The sequence below is a fragment of the Camelus dromedarius genome, chromosome 13 (genome assembly GCF_036321535.1).
Source record: "Camelus dromedarius isolate mCamDro1 chromosome 13, mCamDro1.pat, whole genome shotgun sequence".
Lineage (NCBI taxonomy): Eukaryota > Metazoa > Chordata > Mammalia > Artiodactyla > Camelidae > Camelus > Camelus dromedarius.
The window spans coordinates 20,203,602-20,230,791 of NC_087448.1; the positions used below are offsets into that span (position 1 = coordinate 20,203,602).

The following is a 27,190-nucleotide window of genomic DNA, read 5'->3' on the forward strand; positions in this document are numbered from 1 at the left end:
AATCTACTTTCTTTCCAGCCAGCTTTTAATAAGCTTCACCCTGTACTACAACTTGCTCAGGTACTCAGACATTCTATATGCTATGAATATTGCTTTTGCACAGCACTGTAATTTTGTACTTTTTGTCCCTCTACCTGGATATGCATTCCATGCTCCATGTATTCTTTTAACTAGCATATTATATTCCTTCAGAAACATCTAACTCAAGGTGTTTGTGACTATGAGTAATATCTTGATTGTACCAGTAAGTGGGATCTTCTATTATTTGTTTTGATAGCATTCTGCTTATACCTGTATACCCAAAATGCACTTTGCTCTATCCAAGTGAGGGGGGTGGATTTTCCATTCTTCACTTTTGCTTCATTGGCTCATCAAATAATTAAATAGATATAAACAGATAATAGGAGAAAAACAAATCTAATTTCATACATAAGGAATTCTTATAAAAATATGAGACTCAAAAAAGTGACCAGAGCAGGAAGCTTTTTATCTTTAAGACAAAAAAAAATACATTTGTAAAGAATTGACAAGACAAAGGGGTTTGGGTTTGGGGGAGTAAGTTAGTGAAGAAGTGACAAGGTTTGTTAATACATCCTTCTCAGCCCTAAATTCTCCGTCTCTGATAATAAGAATGCCTTCTACCCTCCTGTTACAGGGAGGGGGCCTTTCACATGGGAGATTTATGTCCTATTTTCAGGGAGACAAATGAGGGTCAGAGTGTCCTAACATCAAATGTTTATCAAATACCTTTAATTCAAAATAATCAATATGCCATAGTGGCATGTTATGGGGTGACGTTTTCTGAAACCCTACAGAAACCACCTCTGCTTCGCTGTCTGGCTCCACAAAAACCTTTGATATTCTTGAGGGGAAGACTGTATCTCATTTAGTTTTTAGTATTGAACACAATCTCTGATAGTAGTATGAAGTTAATAAATGTTAAATTAAAAAACAGTTAAATTTATAACATTTCCAGAAAAACAAGTTATGGGGTTTCCTGCTAGATGGGTAAAGAAGGCATACTGTTTTTGAGAGATCTTTGGATGGAGGGAAATCCTAATAGCATCTCTCTTCTTTCTGCTAATAAATACATATGGCTATATATGTATTTTGGGGGTATGGCTGTCTTAAAGTCATTTATAATCAAGTCTGCCAGGGACTTATAATTATATCTAATTACGATGCATCACCATGAAATTATGTATATGTAATATGGCAATCAAATTTATTGCTATTTTTATTTTATTATAACAGTAACTGTTCTTCCTTAGATTTCATATAGCCTAAATCATTATCTGGGAGCTTAAAAGAATTAGTGGAAATCCCATATTCAATAAGAAAGTGTCATCAGGAAAACAGACACTATATACGTGTAGTATTAGATGTCTGTGAAAAATCATTGTACATGTTTAAATATTTTCATTTGATTTTTTAGATAAATAAAAATAAGCCTATAAGCCACTGATTTATCAAAGTCTAATGTGCAGATGAATCACCTGGGAATCTTGTTAACATGGAGATTTGGATTCTCTAGGTCTGGGATGGGGCCTGAGTATCTGCCTTTCTAACAAGCTCACCAGGTTCTTCAAATATACATCACAGTTTGAGACACATGTTAAAAGCAGCATTGCATTTGTCTCTAGCAACTTAGAAAGAAAATTAAAATTGAAATGTTGAGTAGAATCCCACCTTCATGCTTAACTCAGTGCTTATTTTGATCAAGAGACTTAACACATTGAGAACTAAGGAGCCTCTTTGAAAGCAACTGGAACACCAGTACTATTCAGACATAAAAAAGAATTTCAGGCAGACACATGTAGAGGGCATGCTTTTGAAGTCACATCACAAAGGTAGATTCAGGGCTCAGGGAAACAATCCAACTGAAGCAAAAAACTGTTGAGCTATTTAACTAGAAAGAGAGACCAATGAAGTCTGAGAGCAGAGGAGAGCACTGCTTCTAACTAGAATCACTGGTTACAACTTCCGATAACTTGAATATGCCCCTCCTAAACTATGCTGGTGAAGTGTGTATCCTGAGGTAGTAGAAAGCCAAATGATCAAATATAAACAGATGATTACAAAATAAAACTTCTGAACGTCTCTACTGTCACCCTTAATTAATTAAGTAGCATTTGAGAGAGTTTCAGTCAACTAATCAGGTTAGTGATAAGGCTGCACCTAAGGGAAAGCTGACTATGTGCTAGTGAAATAGTGGTGACATTTGAGTAACAGATTTTTTAAAAATGTGTTTGTTTCCGTAATTTTGGTTCAAACAATTATTTTAGCAGCTAAACAATATTATATATGATGTAAAATGCAAAGTAACATTATCATTCTAAGAGTTTGCAACATATTCTGAATACTAAAAGATGTTTGGTATTTTGGGGATTCTGTTTTTAATATCTTGACCCTAATTCCAGCTCTTTGTAGATGATAGCTGTAACAATCAGATTTAAGTATGCTAAATGTTCCAATTTGAAATTTTAATGGAGTAAGTAATTATTATAAAATATGTTGATTTCTCATTGTCAGTGAAAATTACAATGCAACACACAGCAAGCTTTTAACTGAGTGAAGATAGTTTTTATAGTGTCAGTTTATGGCATACCATACGTAATTGTCTAGGCAACCAATTATATTTTTATTGGGGATACAAATGGTAAAACAACTGAAATATTCACATAAAATTTTTACATTGCTAATTCTTTTTTCATGGTTTGTGCCATATTTAAATACTACCACTGCCACGTTCAAATTTATTGCTATAGTGAAATTCCAAATAGGAATATTTTAACATTCATGTGTAAATATTAAGTAATTATATTGACTCCACAATCCAAAATGTGAAAGTCAGTAAATTTTTTTAGCACATGTTTTATTAAACTCTCAAATATGTGTTGCAGAGTACAATGTATTGGAAGCCCAGAAGACACATGAAACATGAAAATTTTCACAAGATAAAACCACTAATTAAGAAGCATATCTGATCAATAGTATGAGGCTTGAAAGAGAAAGAAATCTAACTGCCAATTCATGACACATTAGACTCCAAGCAGCAAACAAAATGTTTTAAAAGTGAAAGATGTGAGAGGTGACAGGATTCTCAGGGTCACAGTGAAATCTTGGGATGCTGACTCGTCCCAGGTGAAGTGTCTGGTCTGAGCTCTCCCTCTGACTTGGTCACTGTTGATATGCTATTGCTTCCATCTTCAGGCTTTCTTGAGCTCACTTGGCCTGCCACGGCCCATAGCAGATGCTACAGAGCTCTCTGAGAGTTGGCTTAAGTTCTCCACCCAATCTCCAGCCGCTGTCCAGTACAATGGTCACATTAGCCTTTGCAACCAAATATATTTACTGGTTATGTCTGAAATGTAAGACATCTCAGTATAGAGTTGTGTGTGTGTGTGTGTATGTGTATGTGTGTGTGAATTAATATTAACATACACCCTTGGGATGGTTAGATGACATTTGTAGGACCTTCATTAAGAATACACAATTTAGAGGTGGTTAATGAGTCATTACAGGCCCTTAATCAGGAATTCATACTTTGGAGCTCCTATATAAGCTTATTACGCCTTTCTAAGTAACACTGAAACATAAATCTTAACATGATAAACATTGAGAGTGTTCTGTTTGGGGGAAATAAATGATATTCACAATGTATAGTTGTCTAGGAAGATTATATAGTAAATTCACCACAACACACATTCTTTCTCTCTCTTCCTCTCTTTCTTAACCAAAAACACTGATTTCTGATCTAAGTAGAAGATTGACCTGATCCTGCCATTAATTTACCATTTTATCAGCTTTAGAGTGAACTAAAAGTTTCCAGGTGCTTGTAGGAGTGCCTAAAAGGGAACAAGCATCAATGTTATGAAATAAGTTACCAATTACTTTTGTACAGACTTGGTAATAAATATTTGTATGTTTATCAGAATTCAGTCTGAGACTTAGACTTTCATTGTAACATGTCCCAAGCTGGCAAGCTTGAGGAGTTATATACATCCTCCTTTGTCCTTAGTAGTCAGAATTCACTAATAATGATGAAAGGAATCTGACAATGATTGACTACAAATATTTTCTTAGGTCAATTAACAGCAACCATTTTGATATCCATTGCCATGATAAAGGCATATGTAAAGGCAAGCAATATAAGGTAACAATATTTGCAGAAGTTCTGAGCCTTAAATTAGAAATTTCAAATATGATAAGCACATAAATCTAAATTTCATTTTAGGAAAACAATACTTTGTTCAAAATAGTAAACAGTACATTACTACATATACTCTAATTACTATTCTGTATTGATTAAGAATCACTTGATAGTCATAGGGCTTTTAAGTGGATTTGTAACTCAATAACTACGTAAAACATTTCATGTAACTTTCTTTTTTTGGTATCATCATAAATTTAAAATGTACCGCACATTCATGTGGCTGACTATTGGTTGCCTATTCATTGTCTAGTCTCTTCTACATCCTTATTACCCACTTTGAGGCTACAAAGTGCCCAGTTGAAAAACTACATTTCCCAGCGTCCTTTGCAGTTTAGTCCTATCCCAAGACAGCTATTGCCAATGAATTTTCTGCTGGGATTTCTGAGATAATTTGCTTTCTTGATCAAGAAAGTATTCTTTTTGTTGTTTGTGTATCTTATATTTATTCTGGCACAGATTGCAAATATGAAGCCATAGGTAGAGCACTATCTTGCAACCACAAGGTGACTGTGAAAGTAAAACCCCTTTGCTAAAGATGGTGAAATAGAAATGAGGGGCCTAGAACATCCTTAGTACTATGAAGCCTCTGATGCAACTCTGGGATGCCTGCCTTTGTATGCTTCTTTATGTAAGGGGTCACTGGGGACCCCATTTCCATTACTTGCAGCTACACACAAACCCAAACTGTTCTAAACTGTGATAATTAACTGCTTTTTGCTCTACTTGTGAAAAACAAGACCAATAGTCAATTATTCACTAGAAGAAATACAATTTTACATATATTTGTTTTAATTTTTATAAGAAAAAAAGTAAGCATTCATTAGCATGCAGGCAGATTTCAAAAGGAAGCAATTCAAGTTTTGTCCCACAATGTTAACACCTTTCAGCAAATTCATGTTTCCTAGTTGGAGAAGAGATCAATCATAACTGATTAGTCTGTCTGTCTGTTGAATATCTGTGTTTATTTTGTATGGATAATGCAAATTTGAATAATACTGATAATGATAAAATAAATAAAAGTATACCTAATAGTTGTGAACATTCATGTAAGTTACAAAGTGTTTTGACTTGTTATATAACCTTACTCTTACAAAACTTAACTTGATAAAATATTTATTATGACAATTTTACAATTTGAGAAAATTGAGGCTGAGAGAAGTTAATGACTGGCTGAGTATGATTAATATGTTGAGTCAGATTTCAAATGCTCATTATTCTAAATTGATTCCAGTTTGGAAGTGAGACTATTCTTTTATTTACCTTTGTTACAGGAGGATTTTGCAAGACAAGTTCGTGTGAGCTTATATTAATTAAAGTAAAACTGGTTAAAATGAGAAGACTGCAATGAGTTAATTTACCATTTTGCATCAATGGCTTTTGCCTTCATTTCATTGCAACAACCTATTCCCACAGATAATTTTGATGGATCTGGTCCATCAAATGTAAATGTAAGCTCAAAGAGTCCATCTTCTGAACTCTTACTCCATTTTATTTATGATGACGAGCTGATCCTTGTCTGTAGTGACGTCTCTAATCTTGTAAATGAACTCGTTTTATGCTAGGCTCTCAGCTCCCTCTTGCCATTTCTCCCTTTCCAAGGCCAAACACCTCACAACATTCTCGAAAAGATCTTCAACTTCTTACCCCTTTCTGACATATGGGATCTAAAAATTCTAATTGCTGATCTGTATAACTCACATTCCTTTTCCTCCTCTACACACTACCCTCCCACTCAACGAAACGTCACCTGAAAGAGAAATGTAACAATTAATAAACCAACTCTTTGAAGCCAGTTCTATTTTACGGTTTGGAGGAATCTCTGAAATTTTAAATGCCAACTGGATGTACATTTATTTGTTTCTGGAGACTGTTGTCTTGGGCTAATTCAGATTAAACTATTTCCCAATATTTCTACCATTTTAAAGTTCTGAACCCTTCCCTGTGCCACTGCTCTGCCTCCCTTACTTTCTGCTAATTACTCTTACTTCATATTTAAAGAAAAAAAAATAGAGAAACAGAGATCTAATCACCTTTCTTGTCTCACACTCATCTCTATCCATACATACATTTCTTACTGTCTTTGCTCCATTTTTACTTTCCTCAGTAGAAATGTCTTTCCTTCCTCAGTATTCTGAAGCACTCCATTTCTCTTTATGGCTCTAGGGTCCCACTCTGTTAATACTTCTATATGCTTCTTGGATATTTACATTACATATAATATATATTTACATTATATATACACATATTTTATTTAAAAATATTATTTACTTAAAAATTTTATTTAAAAAATTATTTGCTCCAATTTTTCTATGGAAAATACTCTCTCTTGCTCTCTTGCTTTTTTGTTGTTTATGTGTTTTAATGTTATCTATAGTCAACTGTCAGGTCACCACTTCCCATTCATACTTAAGTGTAATGAAATGTGATTTTGCTTGTGATCATCACACTGGAATGCTCTAACAAAAATTATTAATATTGTCACACCTTCAGGATTCTATAGACCAGTTGCAAGTTGCTCTACCCTGTTTCTTTGACACTCAATAGTATATCATATAGCTAATAACCCCCTCCTTCTTGACACGCTCTGCTTTCCACGATTGGCATTTTGCCATTCTTTTTTCCTTCCCTTCTTAACTTCTTCAGTTGCTTTGGAAGCAGTTAAAAAAAAGCATCTGCTCTTCTCCCATTCCTTGATAAGTCAGTATTTTGACTTAACAATACTTGCACCTAATCCTATTTCCGAGGTCTCCTTTTCTTCCTTTCCTTTCAGTTCATTTTTCCACATTAGTACAAGGTCATGTCATTCTTACTGAATCTTATAATAACATCCTAACTTATCATTTTAATACATTAATCCTTGATATGCTCTTTCAACATACCATACATAACTTTTTAACAAAAATAATGTGCAATTGTATATATATAGATAAAATAACAAAAATTGTGGTAAAAAAACTTAACCTGAAAATAGTTCTTTTCTGATCTGGCCCTGAGTAATATTTTCCAGCACAATTTACAGAAGCTTTCCTCCTGGAACTTTGGTTCTAGCTATGCACAATGACTTGCAATTTTCAAAATGTGATATGCTCTGTACATTTACTTTGTAACACACACTGTTCTCTTCCTGGACTGCCCTTCTTCCGCTCTACCAATCAGCTTAATTTTTATTCTGTCTTCAACAGTCAGATCAAAAGTTACTTTTCCCAGGAAGCCTTATTCTAAAAAGGAGTTAAGCCCTTCTTTACCATCCATTGAGATTGCTATCCATCAATATTACATCTATTAATCACATTGTGTTGTAATTTCCTAACAATATTAATAGAAACTAACATTTGGATACTATTCCAGGCAAGCATTCATTTATTCATTTTTTTCTACGAACAACCTGAGAGAGAGGTTTGTGAACATCCTTGTACTAGAAATAGGGAAACTGAGGCACGGATAGGGTTCAGCAACTTGCACAAAGTCTCATATCTACTGCATGGCAGAGGCAGAACACTGCATGTGTGAATTTTATTCCATTTTCATATTCCTCAATAAAAATCTCAGCACACAGTGCAAGGAATTAACTCATAGCAAGTACCTAATATGTATTTCTTCAATGTTTAATGAGATAGAGGAAATACAACAATAGGCACGCCAACTAAGCACTTATTGAAGTTGCTTCATCATGTCTGCTTAATTACTGTTCATAGGAAAGGCATCAGGACTTAAAGTTTAATAACTTACATACAAACTTGCATATGGTAAATTCAACAGGTTTTTGTTTTCCTCTTGTGGGAATGAATTTTGTTTACAGATAGGTGCTTAATTTAGGTAGGTAGACAATACATCAGAAAGGATAAGGGAAAATTGAGCAGAAATTTAGAGAGGGTCAGTGCAGTCATAAACTAAAATTCTGTTATTTCCGTCTTAGACTTCTATCATTCCTTTAACTTCTTAGTGGCGTTATTTTGTGATCTCGGAACCCTTAATCATTTTAATGCTTTGGGTAGACACTTTAAGTACATGATCATAAATCACAGTGAGGAGGGTAAAGCCAGATCATTTTGTTTGTGAGTTTGCTGTTGTCAGTGTCATTTTTAATGATAAATTCTTCTGTGTTTGATAGAGAACAAAGAGTCTGAGGGAAACATGAGCAAACTTAGTTTTAGTTATCTTATGTAAAAATTCATATGCACTAGACAAAGAATACTTCAATCTACTTTTTAGAAATATTAAAATATAGATTTTCATATGTGGAATTTAAAAACTTATATCAGCTCATAAACCATAGTTGCTTTTATAAAAGACATTGTTTTCCTTCAGATTCCTCATCAAGCTTGCTCATCCAGACGGTGTTTGTTGATGACTTTCCTTGTCTTTTCTATTTTCTGGAAATGTCACCTTCTTACCATCTCATACCAGGCTTTCTGGAAATAATCTTAATTGATCTCACATTTGAGTTTCTGTAATGCTTATATTATTTAACACCTTATACATGTCTTTGCCTTGTTGGCATTTATTGTGTAACTGCTACAAACCAAGCATGCTGCCATCTAAACATAGGTAAACAATATATTTGCATGCATGCATGCATACATACATACATAATGTAAATCTGGATCAAGAGGAACCACATTCAGATCAGATGTGGGGACCATCACCTAAAGTCCACAAAAAACAGGACATTGTTAGATGTTATCAACAAAGACTTGCTTCTCCTCTGTACCAGCCCTGTTCATGTGGGAGAATTATACTTCCCCTGAACTCATGCTGGTCATGCAATTTGCTTTTACCAATGAAATGTGAGTGTGAGTGACGTGCCATTTCTTAGCAAGAGCTTTAAGAACCATCATGAGATTCTGCTATCTCTATTTTCCCACATATTATGAGTCTGGATAACCACAGGCAGAGACTGTTTCTTCAGCTTAGATGCAGAATTGAAGATGACTTTGAACACAGCTAAAGTCGACCAGCAAAAGACATTAATATGAATGAAAAATGCATTTTTGTTTTTGTGATCTAATGTTTTTGTGATCTATTTGGGGTTATTATTGCAAAATAACTTAGTCTAAGCCAGATGATAAAGAAAGAAGATAAAACACATATCATCTGTGCCATCATAAAACTTATAGTTTATTAGCACAGAAAGCTCTTAATTTAACAATGATGACAACAAACACAAAATTGCAACTGAGAAAAGTGTTCCAAAAGGATTGTAAGCAATTCTTTTAAAGGAATTTGCACAAGTAAATATATGTCAGGAAAGGTCCTCCTGACCAGAACTTCCCTTAGATCCTGGCTAGTGGGCTCCTACCTGGATTCCATGCCTCATGGACCCAAGCTTTGGGACACTTTCCTCCAAAATTTCTAAGTCTCATTCTGATGCCCAGGAGAAGCTGAGGCTGGCAGTGCCATCTGGATTACCTAAATCTGAACTAGAATGACATAGGTCCCAGTCCCCACTGTTTCTCTTCAAATGCTTCCATAACGTGATGTGAAAAAATATACATAATGGAACCAGAATAATTATGTTGGCAAGATTACAGATTCCTCAAAGCTCCTCATTTAATGCAGTTGTAACTTATAAACTGTGTGTGTCCAAGTGCCCGCATCCTTTGCTCTTTCTTTTTGCTTTCAAGTTTAGGTACTTGTTTTTCTAACACATTTCTTAAGATTATGCAACACATGGGCTCTCTTATAATAGTAAATTATGGGTCTACAAAAAGTATCCATTGTTGAAGCAAATCTTGTCCATTTTCACCTACCAGCATACACAAAACCCAGTACAGATCTTCCTGTGTGTCTAATGTCAAACTCAGGTCAGGATTCCATTTATTGTGGCCATGCCAGTTCTTTTTAATTGACTTATTGATTTTGCAGGTTCTTTTAGTAACTTCCTTTTATTTCACAGGCATTTATTGTGTATTGAAAAACATTATTGTTTTCAATTTCAAAATAGCTCTGTTAACTTAAAATCTGATGTTACTTAAATGATTTAATTTTTGTTCATGCATACCCTTTCAAATATGTCCAGATTTAACTAACCATCTGAAATTATTCCCTTAGTCATCTAATTATGGTTAGAAGTCATCCAATTATTATGCAGACTATAAATTCATGTCTGTAGATTTTAGGGAACATCTATTTTGTATACCTTAGCTTCACCTGGGCAGGTCATTCCCATTAACTTTCTGAATATTCTCTACTTCACTTTTTGGGGCCAAGATTCTTTCCCAGTCCAATAACAATTAAAGAAAACTTATTCCCTGGAACTACCCCATGTAGGTAGATATTTGATATTTACTTTCATGTTATACTAGATTTGACTCTAAGAACCCCATTTCGTTCAGCATATTTTCTTTCCTTTGTTTATATATTTATGCTTACCATTTTCTATTGTTTATTTTTGCCACTGAATGAAAACCTCTTTTAAAAAATGGACATTGCTAACTGAGTTTAAAAGAAAAAATGTGAAAAGCATGGTTGTTTTACCACAATTTTTCTTTAACTGTTCATGGATAACATCAATTATCTCACTGTGTTTGGTCTCAGTGGGGATCCTAGATGCATTACAACCATTGTTCACAACCTATGCAATGAAAAATACAGAAATAAGTCAAGTGGTAGTGCCAGGGGTGAGGATATGACCAGAATCCCCAAAACAAGGCACCATCATCCAAATGGTTAGCTGTAGCCATCACTAATTCAGTTCATTTTTGAAACTTGAAACACTTTTAAATGAGTTTAGAAAGAAACTATAAAACAACCATCCAAGAGTCACCAACTTGTATCTGTCTTAACTTTTTAAAGGACATTAAACTCATAAACTAGTACTTGTACTCTCTTAGAACATTTTAAATGATATTGCAATCTGAAATACATGTAAATAAATGTATTCCTCATATTGATGGCCATAAATTCTGCACATGCCTAATTTGAAATGTCTTAGCTAAAAATTATTTGGATATATCTTTTCCTGAAAATTAAGTATCAGTCTTAACTATAGAGCTGCTGCATCCAAACCAAGCACTTTGTTCTCCTGTGTGGAACTTTGACCTCAACTCCTAAAGGTAGCATCTTTGTATAAACAATTTGAGGCCCATGTCAATAGATAAGGTCTTCACTAGTGTATAACATAAAAATTAAACCTTAAATATTAAAGAGAAATGCTGTAATCAAAAATAGTATATTTCTCTGGTTTAAAGAGAAAACCAGAATCATGATGAATACTTCTGTATTAAGAGGTTTAGTATAGGAATTAAATGTTATATAAAGATGGAAGTGCTGAGAAAGTGAAGGTCTGGAAGGGGCGTTCAGAAGGCATTAGTTAGTCACTAAAGATTCTGCTTGAAGGACTGACAGATGACAACATGGGCATTTGAAGAGATAACTGAAATAGTAAAACATGCCCATCTTCTTAAGAAGGGGGAATCTCAAGAAGGGGGACTCTGTGCAGCTAACACTTCAGAAGCTACACAGCCAAGCACTCGGGGTAACTTAAGGCCACTGGTGGGCAACAGGACAAGCAGTTGGGAAGACAAACTAAATGAGGAACGGGAAATGGCTGAGACCCCTCTCTGTGTCTGTCACCCTAGCTGAACACAACGACCTTTGTAGGAAAATAGATACTGCTTCAGCTTTGCCTTTCAAATCTCATTCAGACTCTTTTTATGGCCATTCTAACTTGGAATCATAAACATAGAGAAAGCCTGGGAAACCTAGTTTCCATCTTAACCAAGTTGACTTTAGCACTCTCTAGGAAATAAAGCATGCATTAAGCTTGAAAAAGAGTTAAGACTACCCTGATGATCACTTTATTTATAGTATTATTGAAATGTAAACATTTTCTAGTCTTCTTTTCCTTACATTGCTAAGAACAATTTCATAATAGCACCAGGATAATTATCCTAACAAGGTTATATTTCTCTCAAGGCTCCCTGTCAAATAGAGTTGTAACTTACATTTCCATATTTAAATCAAAGAAATTAAAGTCTATAATTCAGGTTTTCAAAACTGAATTTTAAATATCAAATTTATGTTTAATAGCCTCAGAATATAACCCTTAATGATGAAGTTGTGGTGACCATGAAATTAGTAAACTTCATCTCTCATCAGAAATTATATATATTTAGCTCGTTTGAGTATGAAATATTTGGTATGAGAATTTGCTCAGTTAACCTGTAAATTAACTCATCAGACTTGTGCAGGTTCTCATCTAGCAGAGGCTATTTTGCCTCCGTTTTTCCTACGGCTGCATAAAAATTAGTAATGAAATAGTCTCTGACAGCAAATTCAAACCCAAGGCAAAGCCTGATTTTGTTCCTTCCTGGTTTAACTTAAAATTCATGACCACAGACCTGACCTCAAATAGAAACTTGATGCTGCTTAGAAGTCTTCTATTTCTCTAGTGTAATCATTTCTCACTCTTGAGACTGCTTTATACTTTTAGCGCTTTCCTCCATATCCATCTGCTATACCTCTTCCCTCTCAGCAAAAGGCTTCATCTCAGATTGCTGGAGAAAATAAAAGTATTCGAGGAGGAGCTTTCTCAAGATGCTTATTTCTAAGCCTCAAAGCCAGGCTCTGTCTGTAATCATGATCTTTGTTTTCCCTCCTGTTGGAACAGGAGGATTATTCCAGCTCCCCTTGAAGTCCAAACACTCTGCTTGCGCTCTGGACTTCAGAACTCTTCTAGCTTCCTATTTTATCACTAATTGTCATCGCAAATTGAACATCACCTCAATGGAGAAAAGGATTCCCTCCACTAGGTTTATTAATCTGCCAGGGTTCCTTGTTCTGAAACCACTGTCTCCTCAGTTGTTTAAGCCCCAAACTGGTGTTATCCTTGAATCTTTCCTGTAGGTCATTCGACCCACCACTAATTTGAAAATATGTTCCAAGTTCATCAGTTTCTCTCTATATCCATCACTACTACTCTAACAAGTCTCAGTTAATTGTATCTTACCTTAACTTCTGCCATAATCTTCTGATAGATCTGTCTCAAGTCACTCTGCCTGTGTATTCTTCATGGCTCAGGTCCTGATAATTTACTTGATTATTCATGGTGCCTAGGGAGTATGAAGGGTTTTCTAACATGTCTTCTTAAGAATTATGAGATCTAGTGTGGAATGATGCAATCTCATTGTTTTTAAGGCACATAGTCTTAAAACTCCATGGTCCCTTCAAATGCTTCTGATAAAAATGCCAATAGAAAACCTCTTATTTTCAGTTCTCTCTATAACCAGAGTTGGCTGTGAAGTCCGTGATAAAGTGTACCTGCAAACCTAATGGGATACATGTCAGGCATCCTGTTTTTCTATACTGTGAAATGGGAAAGAAAGTCAGAAGTTTAACATTCCATAGTCTTAGGCTAAGAGAAAGTTCTTCCAAAAATGCTCTCATTGAACTCTCTCAAGAAGACTTTCAATAAACCGGTCATAGCACAAGGGTGGGTTTCGTAATTAAATAAACATGCCTCTGGCAAATTATATATTGGTCTCCTTTATTTCTAAGAATAACCCCTATGTATGAGTTGTTCCCTAGGAGAACTTCCATCTGACAGAGTTTAAGAAAGAACTTCTCTCTCCTTTCAGTACTCCTCCTAGAAAATGATGATATTTGGTTTGTTTCCAGCATTTTTCCTTATAACTACTGGGCAGCTGGTTGCCCCAGCTACTGGTAGTTCATCAGAAGCTATCTGAACTAGAAATGTGGTGTTGATTTGAAACTCTATGTCATGTTGCTTTTTATTAGACCCAGTTAGTTGATACAACAGAAGTCCTTCTAACATCCTGTTGATATTTGTTAATGTGATGATTGTATGTTATTATTCATAAAAAAAATTTAAGTGCCATAAAGGCAGGAACTATATCTACAGTGGCTATCATTGTATCTGTGATTCATTAAATAGGTAAATGAGTACATTTACTGAATGAGTAATTGCTAAAAGAAGGAAAGGATGAATACATGATGAATGAATTACACAGCAAGTTGCACTAGTGAAATGTAAGTTAATAAGTGGTTGGGCTCCTGCCTGTTGGATCACCAGTTCTTCCTCCTGGTGTCTGCCCTGGACATGTAGCAGGCATTAATAGGAAGATCTAGTTTGAATTACAGACTAGACATATTGACTTGGGAATTACAAGCAAATGAGAGGTATTTGAATCTCATATACTATCCAGGGATGGGATGTAAAATAATAAGTGGGCCAGAATAGAAATCTGGGGGCTACACTGGCAGCAGCTAATATTTATTAAGCACCTGCTCTTTGTCAGGCGTCATGACAAGTGATTTTCATGAATGACCTCATTTATTCTAAGTTTTACAGGTGAAAAACTTTAATATTAAAGAGGTTAAGTGTTATCCCCCAAATCATTATTTCTAGTTGTAGAAGCCAAAATATAGAATGTGGGAAGCCTGTATTTACATAGTCTGCCCTCTTAGCTGAAAGACTCTTCTGTTTTTCTGAGAAAGAACAGGGTAAAGGAAAAAAAAAAAGAATTCAATAAAATCTGGTAAAATCAGTAAAATTTAATATCATGACACTCAAGGACTTGCTTCCTCCCATGTTTTGTGTAATTCTTTCCAGTAATGTTGCCAGGTTCTTTATTCCCTCCTCCAATAGTTGAATGTGGCTCTGAAAATTATACAGTACTTTGGGTCCTGTTGTATTCATTTATTTTTGCCAGGTCTTATCTCTGGAAATTAGGCTTAGTCATACAACCTTGTGAGAATTACTGGTTATCAGTATTCATAAACTATGAAGTTATGTAATAGTAACTGGCTTCTGAGTAATCGCCCGATTAGAAACCTCATTGACTCAAGCATTCTAATTCTAGAAAATGCCCCTCTTCCTTTTGCCTACTTGATTGCAGCTGTTTCTGTATTGGAGCAATACTTACTACCCCGCTCCAGTTCAGAGGACCTGAGATAGCAAATCAGTCTCTTCCGGGGAATGATGGAAAACAGAACTAGAAAATAAGTCCAGTTTTTCTCACAATAGCTGAAACCGTTACATATAAAAACAAGAAACTGTTATTATCCAGGTTGGACCAGGTGAAATAGAAAAGAAAAAGTTAGATTCTGAAAAAAGAAAGGAATTAATGGGCATTCTCACAAAGGTAAGCAGAGGCTGGGGAGGGAAGAAATCTGTTGACATATAAATCCCTGACTCCAACTCTTAATGTGAGATCTAGCAGGGTTCTGTTTTTGAGTTCTGTGATATGCCCTAGTATGTTACAACAAATTCCTCCTAAACTGAGACTAGTTCAATGAACTTTCTGTTACTTACATTCAGCAAAATGTTAACTATTACATGCTCCTTAAATATTCCCTGAATTGCATTTCTGGAATACGACTCTGCAGTTTCTTTTGTTCTTGGGTACAATTTGGGTCACGTGTCAGACTGAAATAAATTTTCCCTCCTTGCTTGCTCTGTGTTTTAGTGAAAAAAATCATTTCTTTTACTGGAGTCTATTGCACTATTTATCATGGCCTGTTATATTGTAGTCACTTATGTATGTTTATCTCCTGCAAGACTCTAAGTCCCTTTCCTGGAGGACAAGGCAATATTTTATCTTTCATTCATACCTAGAGGAGAGCTTGGCACATGAGTGGGTTCACAATAAAATATTTATTAAGTTATGTTGTATGTTCTGAATGTATCGCTTTAATTACAAATATATTAAGGGGTGAAATATTGGTATTGTTTCATTTAATCCAATAAAGTTTAGAATGTGTTCAATGAACAATATAGTATTAGTTCCCAGAAAATGACCTATTTATCCTGATTAGGTCACTGCTAAATGGTTTAAGAAGCCTTATATTAATGTAATTGCAATTCATGATTTAAAAAATAAATTTGAGTGTGCCTTTAACTACAGGCTACATTCCAAGTCTCTGTAAGAAAGTGATTCATGTATGTCATGCTTTGTAATAACTTTCTTCAATTACTGAATGACTCTGCTTTACAGTTTATCATGTGACTAGGCAGTTCATAAACTCCCTGGTTACTGGAAAATTACTAAAACTCTATATAAATGTAAAATATCTCCATAATACAAAATTTTTTTTCTTTCTTTCTTTTTTTGGGAGGGGAGAGAATTAGATTTGTGTGTGTGTGTGTGATATATATATATATATATATATATATATATATATATATATATATGTATTTATGTATGTATTTATTTTAATGTAGGTACTGGGAATTTGATCCAGGACCGAGTGCATGTTAAGCATACACTTTACTGCTGAGTTATACCCTCCACCCGTAATATGAAAATTTTTAAAGTGTAAATCATTTAAAATCATTTTTCACCAATTTGGAACAGTAATTAAATTATTTTCACTTCACAGATTATCATGTTTCTCTTTTTTGTTGTGCTGTTTCTCAGTCCTTGGATTATGAGTCAGCATATTTTTGAGAGCAAGTTATAAACAAGAGACATGCTTGACAGAAATCTAAGAAATTCAACAATTTGAATTGCAGAAGAACTGAGAAGTTGGGGTTAAAACAGAAGTTGAGGTACAGAACTCAGCAAAGCCGTCAACAGCAAAAAAAAAAAGCCAAGAAAATAATAACAAATAATTATAATCATGTTAAACTAGATGAAGAATAATTCTAATGTTTCATCAACTAATAGGAAAACAATTTAAAATCACAAGAAAAAAATACTAGAGAACAATCCAAGTTGGATGATCAAAGCACAAGGAAATAATCAGAATCAGGCTCTCTCATCAAGATAGTAGACCACCTACATACTGTTTCTCCTTTTGCTCTCCAAGTCTCACCTGTGGGAGGGCCAGAGGGGCAAGCAACAAAACAAAACAACGGAGTAAGCCTGTTATAAAAGGGGGAAAGGACACAGGAGTCATCAGCAGATGATGTATTTTAGTACCTTATGGAACATGGAAAGTTGCTGGTAGCATCAATTTGTCTTGTGTATCTGTTTGCCTTGATTACCTTCCACAGTCTACTCTGATAAAAAGAAGAAGAAAGGAAATTTTTACCATGTCAAACTCAGTTCAGTGGGGCACTAAGGCTGATCTCCAGTTCGCTACCTAGCTATGCTGCCTAGTTATTTCTTTCCTTCTGTCTCCTCCTGCCTCCCCCTTCTCTTTTCCCCTCATGGCAGTTTTCCATCAGCAAACTCAAGAAGGGGGACTAGATAGTACTCCATTTAAAAATTTTAATTTATGGACACATATTTAAAAACATTTTAAAAGTCATCAGTCTAGAATTTTAAAAGAGATCTTGAATCCTGATCATATTTCTGGCCATCTATCTTAATTTTTCCTCTACTATTTTGTCTGCCTGATTCCTTTTCTCTTATATATTTTGACATCAGTTGTTAAGCTATTGGTATTGGTCTCTTTCCTTGTTTCTCAAATGCTGTTCCTCAAAACTGTATATGGTAGGCCAATCTCTTCTATCACCAGCATGTTGCAAGATGGAGAGAGAGAGAGAAACAGGAAGAGAGAGAGAGAGAGAGAGAAGAGAGAGTTTCGTTCTTTTGTAGCCTGGTGTCACTTAAGGGATTCTGATGCTGGAGGTCAGGGGTGTCATTGAAGGTGGCCATCTAAAATAGATGAGAGTTGTCTGCAGAGTACTTCATACACTTTATGCCTATTTTTTCATTGTAAGCAAGAAGGAGAGACATGCATTACCCATGGAGAGAGTGGTTGTAATCTCTATAAACAACAAGAATAGCAGCAACCATTTCTGGAAAATGGAATGGGATGTGTTGAGCAGTAGATTTTCATTTTTATTTTATATTCTTCAGATCATTTTGACTTGTGTGTTGTACACATAGGGCAAAAGTATGTAGTGTATTGATAATTAAAAATTTTAAAAAAGAATTATCTAGTTAGGAGTAGCAGGTGCAGGCTGACAAGATGTATGATCAGGACATCAACGTCTCCAGTAAAAGTAAAGAGAATAAATCAGAATAGATGAAACTCCGTCTATGCTGGCCTAGGAAGACATTAGTGGCAGGCAATTTTCTTTGACCCAAAGACTTATATGGCCATCACTGAGCTAGAAACAATATAAGAATGGGTGACTATAATTAGCAAGTGGAGACAAAATTTGAAGGACTAGTTTGGTGAGGCAAAAGGAAGTGAACTTTTTTGGCAGCTTGATATGGAAAATCCTCATGATATTTTAATAATTCCACAATAACAATAAGGGCATTTTTCTCAGTTTCACATGTTGTGTACTTATATCTGAATTCAAAAAAAAAAAAAGTGTGTTTCACTTGTCTTCAAATTTGGTCTCCACCACTTATTGCTTGTATGAACATGGGCATGTTGTTTCATCTCTAGTGTCAGCTTCCTCATTGGAAAAGCCAGAATAAAAACAGCACTTATTTTATACATTAAATGAGGAATTTTACATTTATTATCAAGGATATACATGTTTTCCAAGAGGAAGCTATCTTACACTAAGGAGAGAAATTAGAACTCCATTTAAATGTTAACTCAATCAGATGTATTATGGAGTAAAATAAGTATGTAGAAAATGTCACATTTCTGGTGAACCATTTGTGATACAAATTCCAATACACATTTACTATGCTCTACAAAGAGTTAATTAAGGAAAATGTTGCAGAAGCAGTGAATTCAGTGCATTATTAGGTGGCTCCACATACACCATCTGATTTGCAACACACAGAAGTATGTTATTTTTGTAGTAAGGAAAATTAGAGCAGTATTATCACAGTTAATAATTAGATTCATGATTCAGTAAAACCTATTATAATAACTATAACACCATACTACTGCTCAACAGGCAATGGGAAGTAGCAAAAGAAAAGTAAACTCATTGACCTTCATCTCCATACTCAGATCATTAGCCACCTCTAAATCAAAGTCTCCCAATTTAATGTCAAATAAGACTTCCAGGTGAGCAGGGATCATTTTTTTAATATCTTCTGTTCCTTCGGGATTGGTGGCAATTTGAAAGTTGGTCTCCTTGATGTGCCTCTCTGTTTATCCTAGGGATCTGTTCTCTGGGCCTTATTTGCAATGAGCATAAATGTGATAATAACATTGCCACGGAACACTGCTTCACTTTCTTAGAATGCATGCTCACACAATCAGTACCTTCCAAGTATGGGTTTATGATATATTCGGAAAAAATTTTAAGAATATACAAAAGATAATCCAATGTAGAAATAAGAGGAGGTGAAGTGCAGATATATATATATATATATATGTAGATATATATATAATCTATTATATATTTAATGGTGCTTTATTTGAAATAGGTAATTATTTGAAATACAAATTATTTGAAAAGAATGTCTTTACAAAGAGTATCGTCTGTTATAGTAAAAGATGCAGTCAATTAGATGTTATTCTAATTATTTTTACACGAAAAACTTAAAAGATCATGTTTGATAATCATTAATCCAAAATACCAATTTTTTAAAAAAACAGTAATAACATTACTTTATTTTCAAGTGTATCACCAAATTATTTCATAAGCTTTATGCCCTTTTTGAGTTTCATAGACATGTAGTAGCATTTTACATTTTAAACCATGGCTATTTATGGCTATGTGATTGAATTATAGGCATCTTTTTGAAAAATAAGCATTATATCAGGTTTTAAGCATTACTAATTTGTCATCATCCAAATCGTAGATGTCACAATTTGTATGTCACAATTTTTAATGAAACTGGTAAGTATTTTTATTAATATTTTATTTTTATAAAAACAGAGTTATGATCTAAAAGTATTCCGCCAGAACATTGCCAAGGATATATTAGAAAACAGATACATAATACAATTTAAAGTTTTAATATGATTTATATTTAATTTTTGAATAATGAAGAGAAACTACTATGTGCATCTGTTTTAAAATTTAAAGCTAAAGCTAACTTTAAGAAATATCCTAAAAACGTAATCATGAATTTCATGAATAGACTAAAATATTAGTGTGTAAATAGAACCTTGTTTATAAAAGTAGCATCACTTATATTTTTTTTTTTGCATGGTATCCTTTCTTTTTTTCTATCTAAATTAGATAATGTTTGTACTTCTGCCTTGATGTAGATTATTGTCACTTTTTAAAAAAATATGTTTTACTTAGAAAATGTAGTTATGCTAAAAGAAAAAAAAAGAAAACCTAGATATTTCTTAGAACAAGACATGAAAAGTAAAAATGAAGCAAAAACAGAGACAATATTAAATCAACAACAAAAATCCTCCAATATACAACTACACAAAATTTTCTTTTTAACAATTTTATTTTTGAAATTTGCTGATGATTCCATAAATCCTATTTATACAAAAAAATAACTGATAAACTATGTTAAACTCATTTGTCAATATTCACATATATTTAAAACTAACTGTTTGACAGTCAAATAAAGTATTTTTTTAAAAAATGTTTAGCATGTTAAATAAAAATTTTTATAATGTAGATTTTCAGGTTAGTAGGGGAGCAGCCAAATTTGCTTCTGGAACTTAAGATACTATACAGAATTAACCTATATTAAAGATCTATATGAAAAACTACAAAGAAATTTCAGCAGTTATAGATCACATATGAGGAAGTTTTGTGGTTGTGTCACTACTCATGCTTGAATGTGTTTCTTTCAAGTCCCTATGATGGAATACTATTACTTCTGTAGACAACGATGAGAAAAAGAAAAGAACAACAACAACAACACCATAATTATTCTGTGACAAAAATGACTCTACTGCTGAGAAGATTTTATAAGCCCTATAGTACTTCATGATGCAGAGGTAAGATGAAGTTGACAAGCTAGCAGATGGTAGCTTGATGAAGAATTATTTTATTAATCTATAAAAATATTCCAAAAAATCTCTGCTGGGGGACATAATACTAATATAAAATTAAATTAAATCCTATAAATTATGGCATAAGTCCTAAGGGGGAGTGAGGTATGTGTGCATATGGAATAGGCTGCAACATAATTACCATGGATGGTGTTACCTAATGAAGGAAAATAAGAATCAAGGAGAACACTATTTTATGTTTAACTATCCTGTGGGCAAACAATGGTCATTCACATAGCCCATTAATAAAAGGTTATCTGACAGCATAAAATGAAAAATAACATGACATATTAAAGCAAAATATCTATTTAAATGACCTCTTGTTAAATTATTAACTATGTAATTCCTTATTGCCAACCAAAATATTATATTTTTTCTAAATACATGTTATATAAATAAACACTTAGGAAAGACTCAGACTTACCTTGTTAGCCAGTTTTAGACTTACTCTCATTCTGAAATTTCCACTGAAACTGTTTAGGTTCACTCTGTGTGAGTGTGTGTGTGTGTATTTGTGTGTGCAAGGATTAATTATACAATAATAATAAAATACAAAATAATGCAAACACTATGATAACATTTGTGTAAGCTGTTTAAAAATGCAAACCTTTCTATATATTTATATATGCAAATATGCAATTGAATAGATTAAAAAAACAGGATACACAATAAATGTGGTAAGAGTTACTATCAGATTCATTTTTAATGACAGTTTGAAACTGGTAACTTTGTTATTTTATAGACTTTTATTACGTGATTATTTCTTTGGAAGGAAAAAAATAGCTTTAAATACTGCATTTTTATTTACCTTACCATTAAGCTATTCACTAATATAAGTTGTTCTGATAACCCAGGTCTCTAGGTATAATGGGCTGAAATAATATTTACAATAATCAAGTCATGCTCAGAAGTTTCTTCAAATTTCTAAATTGGAAAATGTCCTCTGTAGATTAATATTCTTATCTAATTAATGTCATGCATATTTAATGTCATCTCTGTGACCTTTTACCTTCTTTTGTTAGATTTTAAATATGATGTATCTATGAGATAAAACAGAATATGTTTCAATATGAACATTTTGCCAGTAAGAAAGAAAAAATGCTTATACTTTGGTAATTTTCCAAAGAATGTACCAATTTAAAAAATTCACATTAAAAATTCACAGATTCATAGCATAGTGTCCTTTATGTCCCAGTTTTGCTAGATGAGTTTAAACATGTATGGATATATCTTATATAATAAAAATTTAAATTGATAGATGGTTATAATCCTATTCACAAAAAATTCACACAAAAAATTAAACTAATGACTATTAGAAGTTATACAATATTTTATTAAAATATTTTAATCATTCTTACTTATTTCTTAAACCATGCACTAGTCCAAATTCCTGCCTATTATTTTAATTTAATTTTTGCCACGCCTCAATTATTTTAAAAAGATAGCTAGAGAAAAATATAAATACCACATCCTGAAACCACTGTGATTCTAAACTAAACAGTGATCAGAATTCATCTGGAGAGCTCTATTTAACCTATATCCACCACTCAGATAATTGCTTTCAGTGGAAATTAATTCTAGAAGCAGTCAACAGAATGAGGTTAAAAATATATAAGTATGAAATAACTTACATACTTGACCATCAAACTAAAATTTAGTTTAATGACCACTCCATTTGGAGCAGAGCATAAAGTTTTCTGTATTGTAGGTACAAATGACAGCATCTCTGTGATGTCTTTCTAGACATACAGGTATATGCCTAATTCTTGAACATTTCCCAAACCAGCTTACTGATGTTGTATTATCTTAAGGAAGGATTATGTCATCCAACTAATAATTATAAGAATAAAATGAGAATATCCCATAACTCAAATTTACTTTGTTGCAAGCTCCCAGTAAAAGATCTATCATCAGAAAAAGCAGCTGACTATATTTCAATCAAAAAAAAAAAAAATAGCAGAAAGCAAGAACACTTGGGAAATTTTGAGGATATTTGTAACATAATTGTGGTAATGGGAAAGAGAAGATGGCCAATAGGACTAAATAAGTCACCTGATCTGGGAGGGCTCACTGGCCCAGGAGTCCCTTCCATTCAACATGATAACTGTGACTACCTCAGAAAGTCCTGTGTTTTGGTATCATAAGATAAACCAGCCCAATAAGAATCACCAGGTATCTGTTAAATTCATAACGTTGGATACTACAGGGGTACGCAACACCATATCCCAGGGAAAAGTATTCTCAGGCAAAGAAATGTCCACATAAACATCTTCACACTTCATAAAATCTTCTACAGCAGTGCTTCTCACACTCCAAAGTAAATATTATTCACCTTGAGGGCCTTATTTAAACACAGATTCTGATTCAGAAATCTGGGGTGGAGTCTGAAATTCCACATTTCTAATATCCTGTGATAACAACAGTGCTGTGTATTATGAATTGCATGTTTCTTCAATACTTTCCTAGTTTGGCTCTCTCCTAGCATTATAAAAATAAATATTTTATTGTAAATTGGAAGATAGATAAAAGTAATTTAAGATTTGTATTTTCAGTGTTGCTTCCAAAATACTTTTTTTTTTTTCTCTCCTGACACATAACTTACTTAGTCTGTATAATCATAAAGGTGTGGGGTCATTTCTGACTTTCAGAAAACAGTATCCAAAAAAATTTTTACATTGGAAAATTCTGAGAGAGATTAATCCTCTAATTAAAAAAAGCGAGGAAATAGAGAAGAGAGGAGAGGGAACAGATTGCAAATCTTCTACCTTAGTCACTTCAACACTGTTCTCTTTAAATAAACATATATGTTTCACTGCCATTCAACTTGATTCTGTTTGAGAATCAGGCTGGAACAACTTGGCATTTCACACATTTAATTTCACAATAACCCTGCAAGAGTTTTTAGAAGGGAAAAATGCAGTTCAGAGAGGTTAAGTTACTTGAACAAGTTAAAATTGAAAAAGCTGTCATCTGAAGCCAATTCTTTTGGCTTTGAAACATATATACTGTCTCCATGGCCCTATTCTAGAAAACAGAATGGCCAGTGCCTCCAAAATAAACTTTGCCTGTGTGACAGACTTGACCAGGGCACTTCTCCTTGGAACATCAAAGATGATACTTTCATGGCAATTCTAGGCTTAATTCACCTCTTTTAGAAACAAGGGACCATACAAACAGAGCACAAACCCAAGTGCAAATCTATTTGAGTACAATAAAAGGGATTCTCCCTCTGGAGGTCACATAAGCTTCAAGATGGAAATAGTAAAAGGAGATAGTAGCTAGACCATTATGGGAAGAAGCTGGCCAGCTTCCCCCTTTTTGCTGAAGTTTCTAACTTTAAGATTCTGGATTGTTAGAAGGGGATAATCATGCATCAATAAAGGAAGAAAATTGAGACAGAGTAGAATTACATTGATACCAATATAACCTATGAAATGGACAGTAATGAATTGATGTTACAATGTTTAACTAACTGCTGGGGGTATCATGAGGACTTGTGATGATTAATTCTATTAGTCAAACATACTGGATCACAGTGTGCCCTGATATTTTGTCAACAGATGGCTCTGGGTGTGTCTGTAAGGGTGTTTCTGCATGAGATTAACATTTAAATCAGAAGACTGAGTAAAGCATGTTGTCCTCCCACTGGGAGGACTGGGCCTCATCCTGTCCACTGGAGGCCTGTATAGAACAAAAAAGGATGAGTGAGGGAGAACTGCTTTCTTCTTGTCATCAAGCTTGGACATTGGTCTTCTGCCTTTGGGCTCAGAATAAGACTGGAACTTACATCAACAGCTTTCCTGATTCTAAAGCCTTTGAACTTGAACTGAAGTGATACCATAGCCCATTTTGAACCTCCTGCCTGTCAACTGCAGATTGTGGGTCTTCTCAGCTCCCTTAATATATAGGTAAATAGGTAGGTAGGTAGATAGATAGATAGATAGATAGAAACATAATAGATAGATAGATGTAAATCTCCTACTGGTTCTGTTCCCAGACTAATACAGCTTGTTTCTACATTTAGAATTTCAGTGTAATATTGTTATAAAAGGGAACACATGGAAATTTACTCTTGCTTCATTTTATTTCAGTATTTACATCAGTAAATTCTTCAGGTTTTCAAGGAGATTGCGATATTTTTATGGCTCTCAATGGCTTGCTTGGAAATGATGGATTAAAGATAGGACTTGAGGAATGAACAACATTTATACATACATTAGCGTATTTGCTTCCACTAACAGTTACTTGGGCCACCCTCTTCCTTATTCTCATTTAGTAATTGTCACATCCCATGGTGACCTAAGGTAATCAGGGTTAGGGACCAGAATGTTTCACACATTCTTAGAAATTGTGATTGATATCATGAGGCCTGCAGGAATTAAGGAAACAGGCTGTACACTATCTGTAGCCTAATTAAAAATGAGCACTACGGACAAAATGGGACAAGGTCCTATTCCCATATTTTAAAACAAATGCTAATTTAAATAATCTGTTATCATCTAATCTACATTTGTAAACTTTTAGATGACAATACCAGGGGACAAGGACCGTAAGTCAATAATGGATTTTATCCCCAATTTGAGCTTGTTGTCTTATACTTAGAAAATTTTGACATTTTAAGAGGTGCAGCTCATCTCATGAGCACTGATTGGTTATCAAAAATATCCAGGCCTTACTCTAATAAATTTTTCAGATTACCTAGAGGAAAAAAAAAATGAAAGCTAGGTATTCTAAAATAGGAAAGCATAGCTCTGATAAACAGATGAGGAAATGCATAGTCAACTGATGAAGAAGTTTATCTAACTTTGAGGAAATATTTGTAAATGCTCATTAAGTCTAACCTAGAAAAATATCTGTTGTATTTAATATTGCTTCCCCCTTTTTCTTAAAATTAGGCATCAATACTTTTAATCACCATTGACAAATATCCAGCTTCCAACTGACTCTTTAATGTCTTATACCTACTCTGTTTCTCCAGTCATCCTGTGCGTTCTTTGTAAGAAATCCAGTCTCTAGGATTTTATCTCTGGAGAGCTAGAAATAGATGAGACAGTAGCAGGCCCAATGGCAGGCCTTGGAAGTAGGGGTTGGGTATCCCATTGTTTAACGTTTGGATAACTACCTCTATTAAAAGGAATTAAGAAAGGGAAGTCATCTGGGAAAGGATAGAAGTAATGAAATCCTCTTCAAACCATTAAATATCTTTAGAGGGCTAGAAATATGTAGTCTCCAGTCAACTAAAAAGATACTCACATAAGGGTATAACTTAAACACGTAAGACATGCACTGTGAAACCAATCCCTCTGAAGGATGCAGACTTGGAATCAACTAATGTCCTGAAATGAGGAGGAAAAAAAAAAAAAGAGAGAGAGAGAAAGAAGGAATAATGAGCTTATCTCTAGCACATCTAGAATCTAATGACGAGATACTAGCCCTTGTCTTCTTCATTCTCTATCTTGTCTAAAATCTCAGTAACTGACAATAAAATCATCATAAATAACTGACCAAGTAAACTTAACTTTCTATAGATAAATCTGCTTCTTAGTAGCAAAGTGTTTTCTTCCAAATCTGGTCAGATTTTATTTGTTTGGTCAGATGTTTGATTGTTTAAAGTTAGTCTATTAAATTTGAGATGATCAAATAATACTGATTGTTACATTTGATGTAAAATGAACACAAGGAACTCTAGTCTTTTATGCATATGAACTTTCCTCAGACACAAAATACCTCAGATTCTCAAAAACAGATCTATACAACTTGTTTAATCTGGAGTACGTGAAGAACAGAAACAACTTGGTATTTTAAGCAAAAAATTTTTTAAATGCAAATCATATGCTTAAAAAATCACTGAAGGGCCAGAGGACTACAAGTTAAGGGACTGTCACATTGGCTTTTTGCATATAAGTCACACCACTGCAGCTTAAATCCAGTTTCAGGGCTTTGGCTGTCATCCTTAAGCCGCCACATGGTACTGCGCTCACAGAACTGGAGACCAGGTAGTCCAGACAGTGCTCCTACTCTATTCCCCCAGAACCTGCTGATTCATCTAAGATAGAGCCATCTAAATCTCATGGAAGTACCTGAAAGATACAACCTAGTTCATTCCCAGAACCCTGATAACGAGGTATGGATTTTCCACCTTCCTCTTTCTTCAAGTGGAGGGAATGTGGATAGAGGTTG

At 34.1% G+C, this 27,190-nt stretch overlaps 1 long non-coding RNA gene across 1 annotated transcript in view; it reads left to right on the forward strand.

Annotated features, from left to right (window-relative positions):
• The window catches only part of LOC135322731 (uncharacterized), a 116,423-nt gene that overhangs the window by 8,424 nt on the left and 80,809 nt on the right, over positions 1-27,190 (forward strand). Inside the window, exon 3 of the long non-coding RNA XR_010383505.1 lies at positions 20,811-20,956. This is a non-coding gene — a long non-coding RNA (uncharacterized LOC135322731). The remainder of the gene's footprint in view (positions 1-20,810; positions 20,957-27,190) is intronic.